Genomic DNA, 21,842 nt, shown 5'->3' on the forward strand with positions numbered 1-21,842 from the left:
TCCCCATTAAAGAGTACAACTATTATGGCCAACAAATATGGATGATTCAGTCACATCTAGCTTAATCTAGCATCATGTTTGAATTGGACACATCTGGGCCAGGATTTTCTCCACACAACTTGCTTCCAATATGGATCGCAATATGGGTCCAAGCCTACAAGTCAAATTAATTGGAACTGCAATATTATACCAGTGGCAGCCCATTATGAGATCAATGCCACCAATAGAGGTAGCCAGTGCTAAGGCAATGAGGGAAAAGAAATGGCATCTTCATGTTGAAATGTTTATGTGCAGACAGGCAGGCAGATCCTGGTAAAATTGGAGGGTTGATCCCTCCAGCAGCAATGTTGGGGCTAATGGGGGGGGGGGGGGGGGGGTGGTGGGGGGGGGGGGGGGGGCGGTGGCAGGGGGGGTGGGGGTGGGGGTGAGGCAAAGATATCAGGCAGCCCATCTTTGCTACATGGAGCCTCCTGGAAGGAATGTTTCCCACATCAGAAAGATGCTGTAAGGCTACTTAAATATAGCTGGCAGTCTCCCAATATCGTCGCTGAGCAGAGACTGATAGCTAGGTTCCACACACATGAGGACGGCCTCAACCGGGATATTGTGTTCATGTCACACTATCTATAACCCCCACAACTTGCCTAGATGTGCAAAATCTCACTAGCTGTCCTGTCTGCAGACAATACACATCTCTTTAACCTGTGCTTAATGCTCCCTCCACTCACATTGTCTGTACCTTTAAGACTTGATTAGCTGTAAAGGCTCACATTCCAATCATTATTCATGTAAATTGAGTTTGTGTCTTTGTGCCCTGTTTGTGATCAGAACTCCCACCCACCTGACAAAGGAACAGCCTGTTCCAAAAGCTAGTGGCTTTTGCTACCAAATAAACCTGTTGGACTTTAACCTGGTGTTGTTAGACTTCTTTCTGTGTTTACCCCAGTCCAACGCCGGCATCTCCACATCAAGTCTCCCAATATGGCAGGGAGCCATTCTGATGCTCATAAAATCCTGGCAGCCTAGTAAAATGGTCATCAATAGGCCAGTTGATTGAATTAATTGGCTACCTACATGGGTATGCTGGTAGATGAGCGAGTGCTACTCCCACCACTGGGAATGTCCTATGGTGATGGGACTATATTGGATTTTCCTTCTAAAGCCATTTTACCAACCCTCCCACCCCCTGGCCCAGCTCCAGTAGCTTGGTAAAATTCCAGCCTTGGACCTGCTAATATCTATGAGCCCTTTGTCTGTCTTGACTTCCCTAGAATTTGAGTATTCATTATTCATAGTTTTCTCAGAATTTGGTAGTCTGGAACTGACAGTTTGCTATAAGCTTCTTTTGTGAATCCAGGGAAGGGAAAGAGAAGGAGAGTTACTGATCAAGAAACTTCTGGGAAAACAATAGCTTGATTAATATAATGTGCATGAACAAACCCACATTCCATTTATAGTTTTTTTAAAAATTGAAGTTGGGTGCAATAATAATGACATTGTGCCTTTTTCTGGCACTTTTAATGGCTCAGGGCATCCACAGGGAGAAAAAGTGTTGGGAATAAATGCTAAATGAGTGTGGAAAACTTTGAAGAGGGAACTGCAAGAGTGGTTGAAAAGATGGGTCTAACAGTGGAGAGTGAAGTGCGACAGAGAAGTTTAGGAAGAGAGTTCCGGACAGTGCAAACAACTGGAGTTTTGCTGCCAATGGTGGGGGAAAGGAAGGGAGATAAAACAGCAGAGTATAGAAGCGGATAGTAGATTAATTTGTCAATCTCCATAATAGAATCAGAATTTTACAGAATGGATGGATACTGTTCAGCTCACCATGTCTGTACTGGCTTGCTAAAAACCATTGACTTGGTCTTATTACCTTTCTTTTTTCCTACAGCTTTAAACATTTTCTTTTTCATTTATTATCCACCTCTCTTTTAAAGACTATTATGGATTTTCTTCCATCATTGTGTCTGGTTCCACGTCCTAACAGCTGCTTACATAAAAACATTATTTGATGATGAAATTTATACGCTATTGTCAAAATCTTACAATTTTGCACATCTACATGATAATTTCTTTATTCTTATTAAAAAATTACTTTGTCCATCCTTATTTTTGAAGACTCTCATTCCTTTTATTTTATTTAATCTCTTTTGTACCCTACCCATGGTTTGACATTTTTGCTATAATAAAGTGTCCAAAAGTAGGCACAATTTACTTACTGGGACTTAAACAGTAATTTACACAGATCCAGTATTACTCTTTGGTTTGGAGTGAGACTCTTACTTACAAAATCTTAGCTTCCATATGGTTTTTATTTGTATCAATTTGTCCTCCCAATTTTGAAGTATCTATATTTGAGTCTCCAATATTTCTGCTTTTATAAGTGTTAACACGAGTGCTTATTTTTCTTATACTTCTCACAAAATGTGACAATATTATTCCAGAACATATGAAATAGGAGCAGGAGTACAGCCCCTCAATCTGCTCTGCCCTTCGAAAAGCACGTGGCTGATCATCAAACTTAACTTAATTTTTCCACCTGATCCTCTTATCCCACGATTCCCTTGAATTCAAAGATCTGTTGACTCAACCTAGAATATACTCTATGACTGACCATTCAGAATTTTCGAAGGTAGATAATTCCAAAGATACACAATCTCTAAGTGAAAACATTTATCCTAATCTCAATCTTAAATGACTGTCCCCTTATCCTTAGACTATGCCCCCTTCATTCTAGACTCCACCAAACCTGGATACATTACACTGGTCCTCAGTTTAACCATTAATATAGATTGTAAATAGCTGAGGCTCCAGTACTAATCCTTTTGGTGCTCTAATGGTATCAGCCTGCCAACCTGAAAATGACCCATTTATTCCTACACTCTTACAATCTCACTTTATATTTCCTCATTCTATTTTCCTCTTCATCTTCGACTTTTTTAAGACCTTCCTTCAATCTAATTCTTTGACAAACTTTTAGTAATTCCTCCAATATCTCCTTCTTCAGATCTACATTAATTTTCTCTTGATTCCTTTGTGGTGTGTCTTGGTATGTTTTAACCGTACAATGTAAATAAAAGTTGTTATAAATTTTGTTTTGAATTCTACATTTTCTGAATGATGCACTAAGCTAACCTTGTGACTGGGCCAGTCTATTGTGGGTATTTTGTTGTATGAACAATTTTTGAAATATTGGCGCAAAAATGTTTATAAAAGGATACTGAGAATATTTAAGAAATACTATGCTTTACGTCCCAGCGACTGGCTGATTGAATCAAACAGCTTGTTCCTTTGCTTGGTTTCAATAGGCAAAGTACAGATCGTAGTCCACTACCATGAATTTGCAAAACCCAAATCAAGCGGCACGGTTAGCATTGCCACCTCACAGCGCCAGGGACCCGGGTTCGATTCCCAGCTTGGGTAGCTATGTGGAGTTTGCACATTCTCCCCGTGTCTGTGTGGGTTTTCTCCGGGTGCTCCGGTTTTCTCTCACAGTCCAAAAATGTGTGCGTTAAGTGGATTAGCAGTGCTAAATTGCCCCTTAGTGTCATGGGGACTAGCTAGGGTAAATGCATGGGATTATGGAGATCGGGCCTGGGTGGGATTGTGGTTGGTGCAGACTCGATGTGCCAAATGGCCTCCTTCTGCACGGTAGGATTCTATGTCTAAGCATTTACTGTTATATGTGATTCCATGATTGGGCAGCTCATAATGAACAAACCTGAGTGCGCTGATGTTACACCCGGTCCCCAGGTGAGGGTCCCCAAATTTGTTAACCTGAACGAAATTCCTCAATTTGTTACTGTCCAGAGAGATACCTGCAAAATACTTTTGCAGGGATGCTGCTACTGGCTATCTTTTTGCTTCTGTGTCACACACATGCAGACACCCCAGCACTAGTTCACACACACATACACTTAGGTGCATTGACCCGAACAGGCACCGGTGTGTGGTGATTTTTGCAGTGTTAATGTAAGTCTTCCTTGTGACTAATAAATAAACTTTACTTTACATTACTTGGGCCAGCATTTTAGCCTGATTTTATCCCAGTTTTTGTGTTATGATGGCATGGGGATCATCAATAGATGTCCCTATGGACCTCATTGAATACGAGCTCCCTTATTAGGCGATTGCTTGCCCATTAGGAAAGGAGCAGCAGAAGGTTTGAAACCAGCTGGCTCCACTCAGTTGATAGACTCAAGACTGACCTGCACTCTGTCGCTATTGAATGGTACTCAGAAATCACTGTAAATTAAAAGGTGATTGACAACAGGAGACTGGCCTCAGTAAGATTATTACATTGGCAACAAGGAGTAAAGCGAGTATTTTCTCTTCCCTCCAGACAGCCTTTACTATCGAGATAGGTAATCCTCCGGTAAGAAAAATATCTATTTTCATGAAACTTGAAGCCTACGATGTAAGCAAAGAAGACTGGGCCCAGTATGCAGAATGCGTGCATTACTTTTTTTGTACCAACAGCATTGAGGGAGATGAGAAGCAGAAGGTGATCCTTTTGATGGCATGTGGGGTCCGGGCATTCAGTGTAATCAAAATCCTGACATACCTAGATGCCCCTGACATCCAAAACCTTTAATGAACTGAGGGATTTGGTTAAAAGCTATTATGACCCTAAAGCACTGGTTCCTAAACTTTTTTCACTGGGCCTCACTTTCGGAATAAAAATTTGCTCGCGCCACACCAAATTTTTTATTGATAAGAAATACATTCAAAAACAAAAAAAAAACAACTCCTAGCAGTGGTTGATTCATAACATAGAACACAACTACTTTATAATATGATCATGGGACATCCAGAAAGTATAAAACAACGCAGGTACATAAAAACATGATTCATTCCCAAAATATACTGATAGACAAGCCTCTTACATATGTAACCTTAAGTAAGCATACAAACTCAATGAGAGGTGTGAGCTTGTTTTTGTCAGGTAATCTCATTTATATTAGGTCTAATTTGAGACAAACAAACTCTCATCTCCTTAACAACACAAAGAAGCCTTTCTTTTTTCTGGTCTTTGATATTTGTCAGAGCTGAAAATCCCTGTTCACAACAATATCTCGTGGAGAACTGTAGAAGAATAGCTAATGCTCTTGAAGAGATGCGTGGATACTGTTTCTGGTTGCATTTCCAAAAAGAGTCCAGTGGCATACTCCCGTGTTTCATTTTCAAGGTGCGATCACTTGAAACGCAGGCCATTTCCTCCTCCTCATCCAATGTCAGACCTGAACAGCTGGAATTCGCAAAGGGGTCTCTAACCCAGTCAAATTTTTCTGTAGACAACGATGGGAAGTAATGATCAATCTTTTCTACCAGTGTTGCAAGATGTATGAGGCCGTACAATTCATTGCTCGTTTTAAAACTTTTTACCAGTGGGAACATTTCGAGGTTATGTTGCATCGCTCTTCCGAGCCAGGGCTGAAGCTTTTTTTTGAATGCAGTTAGTTTGTCTGTAGCTGTGAGGATATTGTCATCGCGGCCTTGCATACTGGCATTGAGCACATTCAACCGGGAAAAGATATCGGCCAAATATGCCAGCTTTGCATTCATTGTCATCTAATTGGTGGTACAATGGGTTCCCTTCTTGGTCCAAAAATTCTCTTAATTCGTTCTTCAGTTCCAACACACGATTTAAAACTTTTCCACCGGATATTCAGCGAACCTCCGAGTGCAGGATTAGGCATTGATGTTTTGATTCCATGTCTTTGCAGAGTTGAGCAAATAACCACGCCGTTAGTGGTTTTGCTTTGATGAAGTTCACAATGCGCACAGTCTGATCTACAACCAACTTCAAATCAGCTACAATGGTCTTGGTGATTAGTGCCTCTCTGTGTAAAAAACAGTGAGTTGATATTACATCTGGATTTTTCTGTTTGATGAGTGCCGCCAAGCCTCTCACATTCCCTATCTTACATGGCGCTCCATCCGTACAAATTCCAATACAAGAATCCCATGAAATCTCAACTTTTTCCAAATACTCAGACAAGGTTTGGAAAATATCTTGTCCTCTGGTATGTTTTTCAAGTTCCTTGCAAAATAGAAACTGTGTGATTATTTTGTCATTGTAAGGGGAAGTTTCTCGCTTCCTACCCGCATAAAAGACAAGCAGACATGAGTACAGTACAAAAAGGCAACACAAACTTTATTCTCTGTTTAAAATAACAAAAACCGCAGGCCTGGGGAGAGACAGCTGCTAGTCAACTGCTCTGCCTGGCATTGTGTGCTTTACAATTCATAGGGTTTTGAACTTCGCGCCAAACATATGGTAATAGGCTCATCATTTACTACCAGTTACATGATCAGTGCCTGCTAATAACACAAAGCAGTGGCACAATAGCAAGATGTTAAAAGGCCATTATAGATAGGTGGAATTGATCTGTGGCTGATGATGATGTGAACCCATTTCCCTGGGCTGATCTCTTTCTAGAGGGTTCCCTTTGTGTTTTGAGCTTCTTGCATAATCTAATCAGTTGCGCTATTGTCTATGTTTTCCCTGATTGGAGTCTAAAGTGATTAGGCTGTCTGAAGTGATTAAGGGGTGCCCATGAGTCATTGCATTGCTGTGAGCTGCTGACAATATTTTAAAATAAATTTGATATACATGCGTAAAAATGTCCATGATATTAAGCATAAAAGTCGTCTTAAGCATAAAGGTCACCCCCTTCAGTCATTGTGAATGAATCTGATATAGGCAAGCAACTGTGCTTTTCCACTAATGTCGGTCGATTCATCAACTTGAATGGCAAATTTAGAATTCTTCATACTTTCGGAAACACGCTTCTCAATATTAGCTGACATATCAACTATTCTTCTGCGAATTGTATTATCAGACAAAGGAATTTCCATAACTTCTCACTCAGCATCATCACCAAACAAAGTTTTCACAATCAAGCTGCAGGCAGGCTGAATCAATTTTTCAGTTATTGTATGTGGTTTTGTCTGTTGAGCAATCAATTCAGCCACTTGGTAAGATACAATCTGCATCTTATCTGAGACTGTCATTCGTTTTTCGAAATATGATCGTTGGCATTTCTGCTGTTCGAAAAACCTTTCAAAATATTGAACATCCTTGTTTGCCAGATTTCCATGTTTTGACAACAGATGTCTTTTCATCTTGCCTAGGACCATATTGGAATTGGAAAGCTTCTCACCACAGATCAAACACATAGACCGAGGTACGTTTTCATCTCCAGTCCATGTGAAACCGAGACTCAGATAGCTATCCATATATTGTCGACAAACTTTCTTTTCTGGAGGTTTGCTTGGGCCTGCTACTGGTGTAGAATTAAATGACTCTTCTTCCGCACTCTGTTCGAATGGCGATTCTGGATCACAACATGGACTTGGATCATCCTCAGCATCACTTGATGCTCTTGCTCTCACTTTGGAAAAATATCTATCCATGTTTAAACGTTTCTTTGATTGTCCTTGAATCTTCCCGCCACACTTGCCATCCTCTCTCGCCGCACCAGTATGGCGCGCCGCACCCTTTGGGAACCACTGCCCTAAACTGTCTTTAATACTCCAGCGATATCATTTTAATGTGGCAAGGCAAACCCTGGGGAATCTGTCACTGAATTTCTGACCAGGCTGTGAAAATTAGCACAGTACTGTGATCTAGGGCTCCTCTGAATGATATGTTTTGAGATAGGCTGGTCTGTGGAATTAATGGGTTAACAGTCAAAAATAATTATTGGTGGAACCCAATTTAGATCTAAAGAAGGTCATTGAGACAGCTCTGACGTTGGAGAATGCAGAGAAAGGATCTCAGGAACTACAGGGGACATCAGACAGCAATGTGGTCTGTAGACGGAGAAAGAACGATTACAACAATGATTTTAACAACAATAATGACAATCGTGCAATTAAAAGGGCTATTCTGGCTGAGAGTTAAGCATGCTGGGATTTTTGATCAACTTATAAATAAAACTAGATGCAGGCCATAAAGTTACACTGAGTCATGATCTGCTCTGAGAACTGTGATCTGAAGCTTCCTGTGTTGACCAGATATGGGAAGTTGTTTACTCTGGGGTAGACCCGATGGCATTGAATTTTATGGGATTGCAATCTGAATCAAGCAAAATGGTGTCGTTTACAAGTAATTTCATTGGCTGTCTGAGTCAATTTCCGATTACACAGTTGGCTTTGTGATGAGTTTTTCCCTCGAGATGTCTCTGATGCGTCATGTACGCCTATGTTTAATGATGTTTCCTTTCTTTCACTCATAAGTTGCCTCGGGAGTTGGGGGGAAGGAGTGTGGGAATGTGGCCCCTTTTAAGGGAGCGATCCGTTGAGGGCCATGTGATCAGGTCAGGCCCTAAGGGGAAGCCATGTGGGAAGTCGAGCCAATCGAGAGCAAGGGCACACATCCTGGGATAGGGAGCAACCTCAGATGGAACGAGGAAGGAGAACAAATTAGACATGTATTGCAGTTCTGCCAGAGCCTTATCTTATATATTATTGTTAATAAATCAATTATTGTTTAAAGCCACAACAAGTCGCTTTTGAAGTTACCAGAGCCACTGAATGTGCTGTCCTTGTCTTGTTTTGCAGTTTCAGGCCCAGTTAAAGGAAGTCGCACAATTCAGTGATCATCTTGCTGCTGAAGTGTAGACACCTCAGACCCTGCTCCCCCTGAGCCAGAAGCAGGAGATGTGTTATTTGAATATCCAGGGCCTCTTATTGAGAGCCCTCCTGCATCTCCCTCTGTGCACCTTTACTACCTCTGCTCCATCTCTCTGACATGCTGCAGCCCAAGAGGGACTGCAGCTAAAGTTGGCACGACTGAGAGAAAGCTTTCTGGACAGAGGCTTTCAAAATCCACTTAACTCCTTGAAAGGTCTAGCACAGCTCCCTCTGATTTCAATAACTTGTGTGAGCTCCTCGAAGAACATAGCACACAGTATTTCCACTGACATTGTAGCAACAGAAGAAAGGCCAAAGCATCTCACGTGAAAGTTTCATGGTGAGTGTTTTAAATAATGCTAGCGGTGAGTTATGATGTGGAGATGCCAGCATTGGACTGGGGTAAGCACAGTAAGAAGTCTCACAACACCAGGTTAAAGTTCAACAGGTTTATTTGGTAGCACAAGCCACAAGCTTTCGGAGCGCTGCCCCTTCATCAGGTGAGTGAGGAGTTGTGTTCACAAACAGGGCATATATAGACACAAACTCAATTTATAAGATAATGGTTGGAATATGAGTATTTACAGGTAATCAAGTCTTAAAGGTACAGACAATGTGAGTGGAGAGAGGGTTAAGCATAGGTTAAAGAGATGTGTATTGTCTCCAGCCAGGACAGTTAGTGAGATTTTGCAAGCCCAGGCAAGTCGTGGGGGTTACAGATAGTGTGACATGAACCCAAGATCCCGATTGAGGCCGTCCTCATGTGTGCAGGCTATCAGTTTCAATGCAGAGTTGCTGAGCAGAGACTGATAGCCAAGTTCCGCACACACATGAGGACGGCCTCAACTAGGATCTTGGGTTCATTTCACACGAAGACCTGTTGGACTTTAACCTGGTGTTGTGAGACTTCTTACAGCGGTGAGTTACCCAGGCATTCACAGGACCCATTAGTTACAAACTGGCAGATTTGCTGCATGATTCTGATGCACGCAGAGGACACGTGTGTTCCTGCCCTTCTTGACATGGCAGCGTGTGGGGTGGGCTGTGTCAAAAGTTATCAACAAAGAACAACGAAAAATTACAACACAGGAATAGGCCTTTTGGCCCTCCAAACCTGCACCGACTATGCTGCCCGCCTGAACTAAAACCCCCATATATTTCCGGGGACCATATCCTTATATTTCCATCCTATTCATGTATTTGTCAAGACGCCCCTTAAAAGTCACTATTGTATCTGCTTCCACTACCTCCCCCAGCAGCGAGTTCCAGGCACCCACCACCCTCTGTGTAAAAAACTTGCCTCCTACATCTCCTTTAAACATATAATATGCTCCCTAGTAATTGACTCTTCCACACTGGGAAAAAGCTTCTGACTATCCATTCCGTCCATGCCCCTCATAATCTTGTGGACTTGGGATAATGAGGGGCACAACCTGCAGTTTTCCACCTCTGGGCTCCTGTGATGTTATGGAGTCACATTTTGCAGTGAGTCTTTTTAAAAATGACAATGCACAGCACAGAAATCGTCACATAGTGGCCCTATTTTACCATTTTGATTCTAAGTGCTGGGTGGACTTAAAACTTTGAGCATTTCAGGTCCGACTTTTAGACCCGTTCTGAAGCGCTCCCATACACACTACCTGCAAAAATATCAGCAATTCCGAATCATGCTGCAGAAACCTGTGGTCAGCGCTTAATGCGCGCGAAACCCTGCCGCTCCGATCGGCGCCTCCAACTGCGTATGCGCGGAAAAAAAAATGATAGAATGCCACTCCCATGCCACATCCCTCCCGGGCCGAATGATGCCTCCTCCTGGCCCCCCCAGATATTGCTAACATTACTGACCTCCTTATCCCCCCACCCCCCACCACCCAGACTTATTGCAGGCCTCTCCCCCACCCCCCACCCAATCTCAAGCAGAGTGGTAGTGGCCCTCCCCTTCCCTTCCACTGATCTCAAGCAGAGTGGCAGTGGACCCCCTTCCCCTCCACTGATCTCAGGCAGAGTGACAGCAGACCCCCCTTCCCCCCCCCCCCCCCACTGATCTCTGGCAGAGTGGCAGTGGACCCCCCTCCCATCCACTGATCTCAGGCAGAGTGGCAGCAGACCCCCTTCCTCTCCACTGATCTCAAGCAGAGTGGCAGTGGACACCCCTTCCCGCCTGCTCTCTCCACACCCCCCCCTCCCCCCCTCCCCCCCTTCCCCCCCTCCCCCAATCTCAAGCAGAGAGCCGTCGGACACTAGGCATCTACCTCTTCACTAACTGGAGCACCCAGATTGGACTTTTATGGAGCATGTCTGTTTTGCGCCGATTCTGGATGGACGAACGTGGTGGTAAAGGGGGAAGTGCCGGTAAGGTTGGGTGTGCAGCCCATTAAGTCAATTTAAATGCATGCAAATGCAAATGCATTTAAATGGCCATCGTGCCCGTTTCGGGCGCTGTCTTGATCGTGGCCATTTTCAGGCCTTGGTTAAGGGGGAACCGGTATGGAGGCAGGCGCGGATTGCGCTACTCACCTCACGCCCAATTTTACCAAGTTTTCGTGCCCTTAAACGGGCGCATCATGATGGTAAAATCAGGCCCAGTGTGTAGCATGGATTCTCATATATTTGCATGGATGGCTGCCAAAATTAGAGAAAGAAGGGGACCAGTCTCTTATGTTGTAGAAGTCAAAGGTCGCCGTGTAAGAAAGCATGTGGATCATTTGAGGAAGAAAGTTGGGCCTGATACAGGAGACCAATAGGTGTGCCCTGTGGTGGACTTGTGTTCGCCAGTTGCTGATCCAGGGATTCCTGTTGTTAATGTGGAGCTGAAACAACCCATGGTTTTCAAAGCCAAGGTGACAGTAGCTACTAAGGAGTAGCTATGGAGCCAAATTTTGTGGTGAATCTTTTTAAAAATGACAAATACACATCATGATTCTGCACTCTCTCATTTCTTTCTCGATGAACGGTATGTTTTGACTGTATAGCACAAGAAACAATACTTTTCACTGCACATTAATACATGTGGCAATGATAAATCAAATCAAATCAAACCATAGGCACCATCACATAGTCTGCAGCATAAATTCTCACCTGCATCCTGGAAAAGAATAGTTAACAACAATTGCATAAAACAAGGTGAAAATAACCTTCGGCACCTCAGTGGAGGAGTAAATATCTACTTTTGTTTGCACGAATGCCTCACGGTGACCTAGAGGAAGTTAATGGTTTGAATGACACACAAGCTGTTTTATAGAAAAACAGGAACTTTGTAATGAGCAATAGTTTTTACCTCTTTCAAGCATTTTGTAAGACACCCGACTCAACAAGTTCCTCTTGGTGATCTGAGTACACATTGCCTCCTTTCTTCACCCTTTTTTCAAATCTGCTCTTAGCACAAATTTACTTTTCTTTGTATTTTCAGTGGTTCAGCTCCTGTCTTGTTCCTTACCTGAGCATGCTTTTCAAACGGAATGATAAACATTGCGTGAAGAGGAAAACATAAAGAACATAAAAAATAGGAACAGAAGAAGACCATACTATTGCGTATTCCCTTATGGACTAAGGGTGCGTAAAGAATCATGAGGTAGTCTTGCTAACTTGAACAGTGGGAGCTCTTTATTTAAGATGTGCACCGGTTCACACTCAGGTCTAAGATTGCCCAACAGGGACCCACGCTGAAAGGAGCTAATTGCCCAGGGGTTGCCTGACCTGTACTCTTAAAGGGGCAGTCCACACCCCAAATCTCAACATACAATATATATATATCACACATACAGCCCCTCAGGCTCACTCTGGCATTTAATAAGATCATCATCAATCTTCTGTCTCAACTCTACTTTCCCAAATGATCTTCATATCCTTGATTCCCTGTGAAATCAGAAATGTTTCTACATCAGCATTCACAACCCTCTAGCATGTAGATCAGGGAATGAGAAACAAGTATGACTGGAGTCAAGCCGACCCGGTCACGCCACTGCTGGTATTTTACGACTTTGCTCAAGCGAGGCTCATAAAATCCCGCCTGAGGCCAATTCCGTTCTGCGAGCTGCGCCCGCCCCGATTCCAGGTCAGGCGTGGCGGTAAAATTCCAGCCCATGTCTTCATAGTTTTTTGAGGATTCCACTTACCACATATTTCCAACATTATTCTTGTGCTATTGCATTTTAAATAGTAACTCATTGAACATAATTCAAATAAATTTGGACAATGTTGCAAGATAGGCACATAATGGAAAAAGATTTAAAAAGAAAGGCTAACTTTTATATAGCACCTTCCATGACCAGGATGTTTCAAGGTACTTTACAACCAACAAAGTGCTTTTTTGAAATGTAGTCACTGTTGGCAAGCAGGAAATGCAGCAGCCAATTTGTTGACAGCAAACTCCCACAAACAGCAATGTGACCACTTAATTGGCTTTTGATGATGTTGTTTGAAGGATAAATATTGGCCAGAATACCAAGGATAACTCCCTTACATTTCTTCAAAATAGTGTCATGGGATCTTTTAAGTCCATCCAAGCAGGCAAACCGGGCCACCGTTTAACATCCCATCGGAAAGACAGAGAGAAGGAGTTTCCGGCCGTTCCTGCTGGCGGGAGCTTCTGGTGTCACCGAGTCGGGGTGGAGAAACCATGCAGAATGCCATAGAGTTCACTGGGAATGGAAGATTTCAGAGGCAGCCAATGGCCAGCAGCCCCTGTCGCAGGGGGGTGGGGGGGCTGGAAAATTCCAGTGAGCATCTCTGATAGTACTGGCACTCCCTCAGTGTTGTATTGGAGTATCAGCCTTCACATTGGGGTATTTTACCATTTTGATTCTAGGTTGCTGGGCAGACTTGAAACTGGGAGTGTTTCAGATCCAACTTTTAGACCCGTTCTGAGGCGCCCCCATACGCACTCTGCCTGCAAAAATATCAGCAATTCCGAATCGCACTGCAGAAGTCTCTGGGCGGGGCTTAATGCACCCAGAACCCTGCAGCTTCGATCAGCGCCTCCAACTGCGCATGCTCAGAAACAATAATGATAGAATGCGACTCCCCTGCCACATCCCTCCCGGGTGGATAATACCTCCCCCTGGCCCCCACAGACACTGCCCCACACCCACAACATTACTGAACCACTTATCTCACCACTCCCCGCCACCCAAATCGATCATGGGCCCTTCCCCCCCCCCCCTTCCCCTCCCCCACCGATCTCAGGCAGAGTGGCAGCAGACCCCCCCTTTCCCTCCCCCTCTCACCAATCTCAAGCAGAGAGCCATTGGACGCAAGGCACCTACCTCCTCACTAACTGGAGTGCCCAAATTAGACTTTTATGGAGCTTGTCTGTTTCGTGCCGATTCTGGATGGGCGAACGTGGTGGTAAAAGGGGAAGTGCCGGTAAAGTTGGGCGTGCAGCCCATTAAGTCAATTTAAATACATGCAAATGCATTTAAATGGCTGTCGTGCCCGTTTCGGGCATTTTCACGTTTTGGTAAAGGAGGAACTGGCGCGGAGGCGGGCGCGGATCATGCTACTCACCTCACGCCCGACTTTACCAAGTTTTCGCGCCCAAAAATGGGTGCAATGTGATGGTAAAATCGGACCCATTGTTTTCCAGTCCTGGAATAGAGCTTGAACCCATGACCTTCTGATTTTGAAACAAGAGTGCTACAACTGAGCTGCAGCTGAAGATTTTAGGGATCAATAAAGTTTTGTAAAAGTTATGTTGAAGAACCCAGAAAGTAATAATTCTCAAATCTTCTGATGTCCAGATTGTAACAAATACAAGGATATACAAGATGTTCGTTAAATTTATATTACCAGCAAAGGTACAAGTTTAAGAAGGAACTAGACATGTTCTTGCCAACAATTAGGATTCAGTGTTCTTAGAAATGAAGCAGTGGAATACTGCTGGGCTAGTTGCCTCAAAGATCGTCTCTGATCTGAATCTGTTACTCTCCCTGGGAATTTCTGCTCCTCTTTGCGGTGGGTTCATAAAGTCTTGTGCTTGCAGCTTATCAGCTCCTGATCTCCTGGGCATTGAACCCAGGTCCCTGACACTGTGAAGCAGTAATACTAACCACTGTGCCACCATGCCACCTAATGGGAGCAACAAATACAGAGGAAGATTGAGAGGTTTGTGAGGGAGGGAAACCTGATGGGAGGGGTTTCTATGCTTACACAGAGAGGGTTCAAGCTGGTCTGGCAGTGAGAGTTCTGTACCACCATCCTCCTACCTGCAGCAATGGCGCATAACAAAATTAAAATGAGAAGTTCTGCTGGTGAGGCCTGTGTGGGCAGATTGGAGGGCAAGTGCATGCACTGGGAGCGGTGGGGGGGGGGGGGGTGGGTGGCAATTAAAGAAACACCTGCTATGTTTCTGCAGTGTAGCGGTGATCACATTCGTCTCACACGCAGAAGGCCCCTGGTTTGAGATCGGGCAGAAATATTCCCAAATGAGGAGCACAGCTGAGACATGTGAGGAACTTTTCAGTGACAATGAAGGGAATCAGCAAAGTGAAGCAATGATGCCTATTCATGTGAGACTAATCCCACAAAGTGGCACTAATCAATCTCCTTGTTTTAACCCCTTGTCCACAGCATGTTCAAGAAAGACGGGTTACACCTGAACTGGAGGGAGACTAATATCCTGGCGGGGAGATTTGCTAGAGCCACTCGGGAGGGTTTAAATTAGTTTGGCAGGAGGGGTGGGACGCAAAGTAGTAGGGAGATAGAAGAGAAGGTTGAGGACAGCACAGAAGTTAAATAGAGCGCATTAAATAGTAAAGGCAGTGTCAGTAATCTTCGTACTAGACAGGTCAGGCAAAAGCAGGACAGACAGCAAGGGAAGTCCAGGTCAAACTGCATTTATTTCAATGCAAGAGGCCTGACGGGCAAAGCAGATGAACTCAGGGCATGGATGGGTACATAGGACTGGGATATTATAGCAATTACTGAAACATGGCTAAGGGAAGGACAGGACTGGTAGCTCAATGTTCCAGGGTACAGATGCTACAGAAAAGATAAAACAGGAGTTAAGAGGGAAGGGGGAGTTGCACCTCTGATTAGGGATAACATCACGCCCGTACTGAGAGGGGATATATCTGAGGTTTCGGCCACTGAGTCTATATGGGTAGAAATGAGAAATAAGAAGGGGGAAATCACTTTGATAGGGTTGCACTATAGGCCCCCAAATGGTCAGCGGGAAATTGAGGAGCAAATATGTAAGGAGTTAACAAATAGCTCCAAGAAAAATAGGGTGGTAATAATAAGGGATTTTAACTTTCCCAACATTGACTGGGACAGCCATAGTATTAGAGGGTTCGATGGAGAGAAATTTGTTGAGTGTATTCAGGAGGATTTCTCATTCAGTATGGGGATGGCCCGACTAGAGAGGGGGCAAAATGTGATCTCCTCTTGGGAAATAAGGAAGGGCAGGTGACAGAAGTGTTAGTGAGGGATCACTTTCGGACCAGTGACCATAATTTCATTAGTTTTATGATAGCTATGGAGAACGATAGGTCTGGCCCAAAAGTTAAAATTTTAAATTGGGCAAGGCCAATTTTGATGGTATCAGACAGGAACTTTCAAAAGTTAATTGGGACAGTCTGTTGGCAGGCAAAGGGACATCTGGTAAGTGGGAGGCTTTCAAAAATGTATTAATCAGGGTTCAGGGTAAGCACATTCCTCTTAGAGTGAAGGGCAAGGCTGGTCGGAGGAGGGAACCCTGGATGACTCGGGATATTGAGGCCTTGGTCAAGAAGAAGAAGGAGGTACATGACTTACATAGGCAGCTGAGATCAAGTGGATCCCTTGAAGAATATAGAGGGTGTAGGAGTAGAGTTAAGAGAGAAATCAGGAGGGCAAAAAGGGGACATGAGATTGTTTTGGCAGATAAGGCAAAGGAGAATCCAAAGAGATTCTACAATACATAAAGAGCAAAAGAGTAACTAGGGAGAGGGTAGGACCTCTTAAGGATCAACAAGGTCATCTATGAGCAGATTCGCAAGAGATGGGTGAGATCCTAAATTAATATTTCTCATCAGTATTTACTGTTGAGAAAGGCATGGATATTAGGGAACTTGGGGAAATAAATAGTGATGTCTTGAGGAGTGTACATATAACAGAGTAGGAGATCCTGGAAGTCTTACAGTGCATCAAGGTAGATAAATCCCTGGGACCTGATGAAGTGTATATTCCAGGACGTTGTGGGAGGCTAGGGATGAAATTGCGGGTCCCCTAGCAGAGATATTTGAACCATCGATAGCCACAGGTGCCTTTGTTTAAAAAGGGCTGCAGGGAAAAGCCTGGGAACTACAGGCCGGTGAGCCTCACATCTGTGGTGGGTAAGTAGTTTGAAGGAATTCTGAGAGACAGGATCTACAGGCATTTAGAGAGGCAAGGACTGATTAGGGACAGTCAGCTTGGCTTTGTGAGTGGAAAATCATGTCTCACAAATTTGATTGAGTTTTTTGAAGGGGTAATCAAGAAGGTCGATGAGGGCAATGCAGTTGATGTTGTCCTCCTGGACTTTAGCAAGGCCTTTGACAAGTTACTGTATGGGAGGTTGTTGCATAAGGTTAAATCTCACGGGATCCAGGGTGAGGTAGCCAAATGGATACAAAATTAGCTGGATGACTGAAGACAGAGGTTGGTTGTAGAGGGTTGTTTTTCAAACTGGAGGCCTGTGACCAGTGGTATACACAGTAAGAAGTTTAACAACACCAGGTTAAAGTCCAACAGGTTTATTTGGTGGCAAAAGCCACAAGCTTTCAGAGCCTTAAGCCCCTTCTTCAGGTGAGTATGCCTCAGGGATCGGTGCTGGGTCCACTGTTATTTGTCATTTATATTAATGATTTGGATGAGAATTTAGGAAGCATGGTTAATAAGTTTGCAGATGACACCAAGATTGATGGCATAGTGGACAGTGAAGAAGGTTATCGAGGATTGCAGCGGGATCTTGATCAATTGGGCCAGTGGGCTGACGAATGGCAGATGGAGATTAATTTAGATAAATGCGAGGTGATACATTTTGGGAGATCGAACCAGGGCAGGACTTATTTAATGAATGTAGGCATTGGGGAGTGTTATAGAACAAAGAGATCTAGGAGTAGATGTTCATATCTCCTTGAAAATGGAGTCACAGTGGACAGAGTAGTGAAGAAGGCATTCAGCATTGGTCAGAACATGAATACAGGAGTTGGGACGTCTTGTTGAAGTTGTACAAGACATTGGTAAGGCCATACTTGGAATATTGTGTACAGTTATGGTCACCCTATTATAGAAAGGATATTATTAAACTAGAAAGAGTGCAGAAAAAATTTACGAGGTTGCTACCGGGACTTAATGGTTTGAGTTATAAGGAGAGGCCGGATAGACTGGGACTTTTTTCTCTGGGGCGTAGGAGGCTGAGAAGTGATCTTATAGAGGCCTATAAAATAATGAGAGGCATAGATCAGCTAGATAGTCAATATCTTTTCCCAAAGGTAGGGGAGTCTAAAACTAGAGGGCACAGGTTTAAGGCAAGAGGGGAGAGATACAAAAGGGTCCAGAGAGGCAATTTTTTCACACAGAGGGTGGTGAGTGTCTGGAACAAGCTGTCAGAGGTGGGTACAATTTTGTCTTTTAAAAAGCATCTAGACAGTTACATGGTTAAGGTGGCTATAGGGGGATATGGGCCAAACGCAGGCAACTGGGACTAGCTTAGTGGTAACAAAACGGCGGCATGGACAAGTTGGGCCGAAGGGCCTGTTTCCATGCTGTAAGCCTATATGACTCCAAGACTCTATGTATATTTCCCAGAGTAAGAATGAATTCCAAAGCAATTGGGCAACTGGACAAGCTTCAGAAGCCTGTTGGAAATTTGGTACTGGAAAGTTCACAGAAGAGAATCCTCAGGCCCACCTCAAATAATCTCATTTCCTGGCTAGACATTTTCCCTGATATTTATTCCCAAGAGTTTAGCATTAGAGTGCAGTGAATGAGGCACCCAGTGCTGGGCTGAAATTCCCAAATCCAAATGCCTGGCTTAAGCAACATCATAGCAGTCAGTCATGTTTGGGGGATGGGGAGGTGGTGGTGAGTGTGCAACCTTGATACGTACCACACATTTGCCACCAATTCAGGGGTGAGTACTTTCTGCCATGGGAACAAAGTGCTTGAACATGCATGCACTGATGAGTCTTTGACAAAAACAGGAACTTTGGAGACTAATACCTACTCTTGCCTGTTGCTCATTGATACTGCAGAGAGGAGACCATCAGGAAGATGGATGCTGGATTTATTGCTGCCTGCATTATTGCTTGCAGGCAGGAGAGAAGAAGATTGTGACAGAGGTGTCTGTTTCACCAAAGGGAAGAGTAAAACCCTCAAGACCAAGAGTCATCAGGGTCTCCTCCCAACAGAGGATGAGTTTCACAGAAAATTTGTGTGTAGGCAGCTCGTAAGAGCCAGGGTGTACAGAGCTCTCATGTCTTACCTGCAGGTGAATGAGAACCAGTCGCCAACGGCACCACGCATCCAGGGATCTGATGACTCACATTTGCCAAATTCTCCTGGAATTGGAACCTCGGAGTCTGGGAGGGAATCCATTGCGGTGACTGTGAAAGAAACAGCTGCTCTGAACTTCTACGCTATTGGCTCAATCCAGGGCTCCACTAGGGACTGCTGTGGGATCGCTCAAGTGCCCAGGCACAAATGCACTCATGAGGTTTTGGATACTCTTCATGCCTAGATCCACAAATACATAAACTAGAAAGGTTCAATGTACAGCTTCTCAGTAATAAGAAATTTATCATGCAGGTTTGTGCCATAAATGGAGGAAGTGTCCGTGGCTCATACCTCTTGAGTAGATCATGTTATGATCCCAGTTGATGGTATATCTGAATGGGAGGATTCCAGAATGGAACCCTGGAAATGTGGAGGAACAGAGCCACAGGACCACTCATTAGTTTTAACAACAAGACAAAACATTTATTAAACATGAAAAATTGGATTATTGTACAATACTCCTTTACCCCCCCCCCCCCTCGTTTTAACAATTACACACAGATTTTAAGATTAACATGGATTACAAAGTACATCTTAAACTGTAATGGTCTCATTAACACACAAAGTTCTGTTTAAGTACACAAGATGACTGTGGCCAAATTCACACACTCTGCTCTGAACCCAAGTTAGTGTCTGTGGATTTCTCCTCAGAATCCCCCCAGATGATGATCAAATGAGAGTTTCCAAACTCCATTCCCAAAAACATACTTTAAAACCTTCTCTTATAATAACTTTCCCTTAGTGATTTGCATTCCAAACTCCAGTCTGGGTTTTCCAAGTGACACTTTTAAACAAGCTTCCTCTCCACTTTTAACAGGGAATCCCATCCAGGATTTTAAACCACTCCCTTTAGGATTTATTTGTCTTGGCTGCTGTACAAACTGTTAACAATTGCTTTAATTCTGAAGTCTGCCGTCCCACTTTAAATCTGGTTACTGCAATTGTCTCTTTAACTCAGAATACTTTGTTTACTCTTCCTTGAATTCTCTGAACAATACCTTGGTCTCGGTTCTTTTAACTACAGTTGCCTTAGACATGCTTTCTGTCCCAATTCTCTGGTTATCTGGACAGCAACTAGTACTTGAGGAAGCCTGTCTCTTTGCAGCTCTCATCCTGTCCAATCTTTCTCCTGGCAGAGTTGAGAGATCTTCACTCCCTGATATCCTGCCTATAACTGCAATATATCCAGCTAAAACTAAGAACGAAAAACATTTTTTTTCCTTTAACAGGGCCTCCAGTTGCTAAGCAACAGCTGCATACCTCTGCTGACTGATTTACTCTTCGCGCCGTAGCCCTTTCTAAGCACAATAGAATCACATAGGAATTGAAACTAACCTCTACACATACAAGCAGCTTTGTCCAGCTTGAGTCTAATTATAGAGTTTTATCCTTCCAAGCAAAGAAACATTAAATTAAACCCACTATAAAACTATATCTTATTTCTAATGTTTACCAGTACAAATATAAATCCCTTAAAACTACCTTTGTTTTAGAAATAATTGTAGATCCTTGATATCTTCAAGGGACCACAGAGGATCCAGGACTCACTCCTCAGTGACAAAGGCATCCTCAAAAGTCATGGCTGATAATGCCCTTGTGGTGTCTAAGAGTCCTGCAGAGTGAAGGTATAGCAAAGTTCATCCTGCTACCTGAGCATTGGTGGAGTACACCATAGGGATCCTCAAGGTGCAATTTTGATGTGAGGCCCTCATTGCCACCAGATTCCACCAGGAGGATAACGAGCTGCAGTGAGCACCCTCTTGGACAAGTGCCCTCCATCACGGACCAGCGTAAACACCAGAGTTGCTATTCCTCTCATTTCACCCACAATTCAATATGGGAGTGAACAGTTACACATCAGGCTCACATTATCCTGATCATTTGAAAGATGACGAAACCTCGCTGAGATGAGGTGTTAACTGGAGGAGGGTGTCCCAGCATCAGACAGCAGAAGGTTCTGCCTATTCAAGCGTCTCTCCAGTATTCCTGTTGTAACGACAGCTTACAGAGGCAGGAGCTGTTGCACAATCCTCAGTGGGCTGATAGCTGTATTCCTTCAATCTGACAAGACTCCTAAAGGAGATCCATCTGAAGCAATGGAACAATGCACTCTGTGTAACATCGACGGAAAATCAGTTAATTCACACTTGGGACAAGGCAGGCGATGATGTTCTGCTGCTGTGAATACATTTAGAGATGATTCGGTTCTCTGTGGTACATTTTTCCTAATCACATGACATCTGGCACGCTCAGTTAGGGATCCAGGGCTGTATTTATCATCAGGTTAATATGGGAGTTGGAGACCACCTGAGCATGATGACATCAAACACTTGCCTGCCAGATATTAAAATATCTCCTCTTTAACACAGGCATTGTTCCCTTGTGGCCAGCCCTGGTCATTGCCAAGTCCAAAATGCACACACACCATGAAGCCCTCAAGGCAAATGCGAATGCGAATAAAGAGCACATTTCAGCTTCAGTACATCCTCGCTCCTATCCCAATACTGCCCTCCACACTGTCTAAATGAACAATGTGTGTTCACAGAGCATGCTCAAAGGCTCGATTGCCCATCAGAAATCATCATTTGGAATTAACATCAGTGACCCCGACAAGTGCTCAGGTGAGGGAACGCACAGAGCTGCATCTTTACTTTGTGACGTGAAACTTATTCCCTCATTAGACACAGCTA

Source organism: Mustelus asterias, chromosome 4 (assembly GCF_964213995.1).
Source record: "Mustelus asterias chromosome 4, sMusAst1.hap1.1, whole genome shotgun sequence".
NCBI lineage: Eukaryota > Metazoa > Chordata > Chondrichthyes > Carcharhiniformes > Triakidae > Mustelus > Mustelus asterias.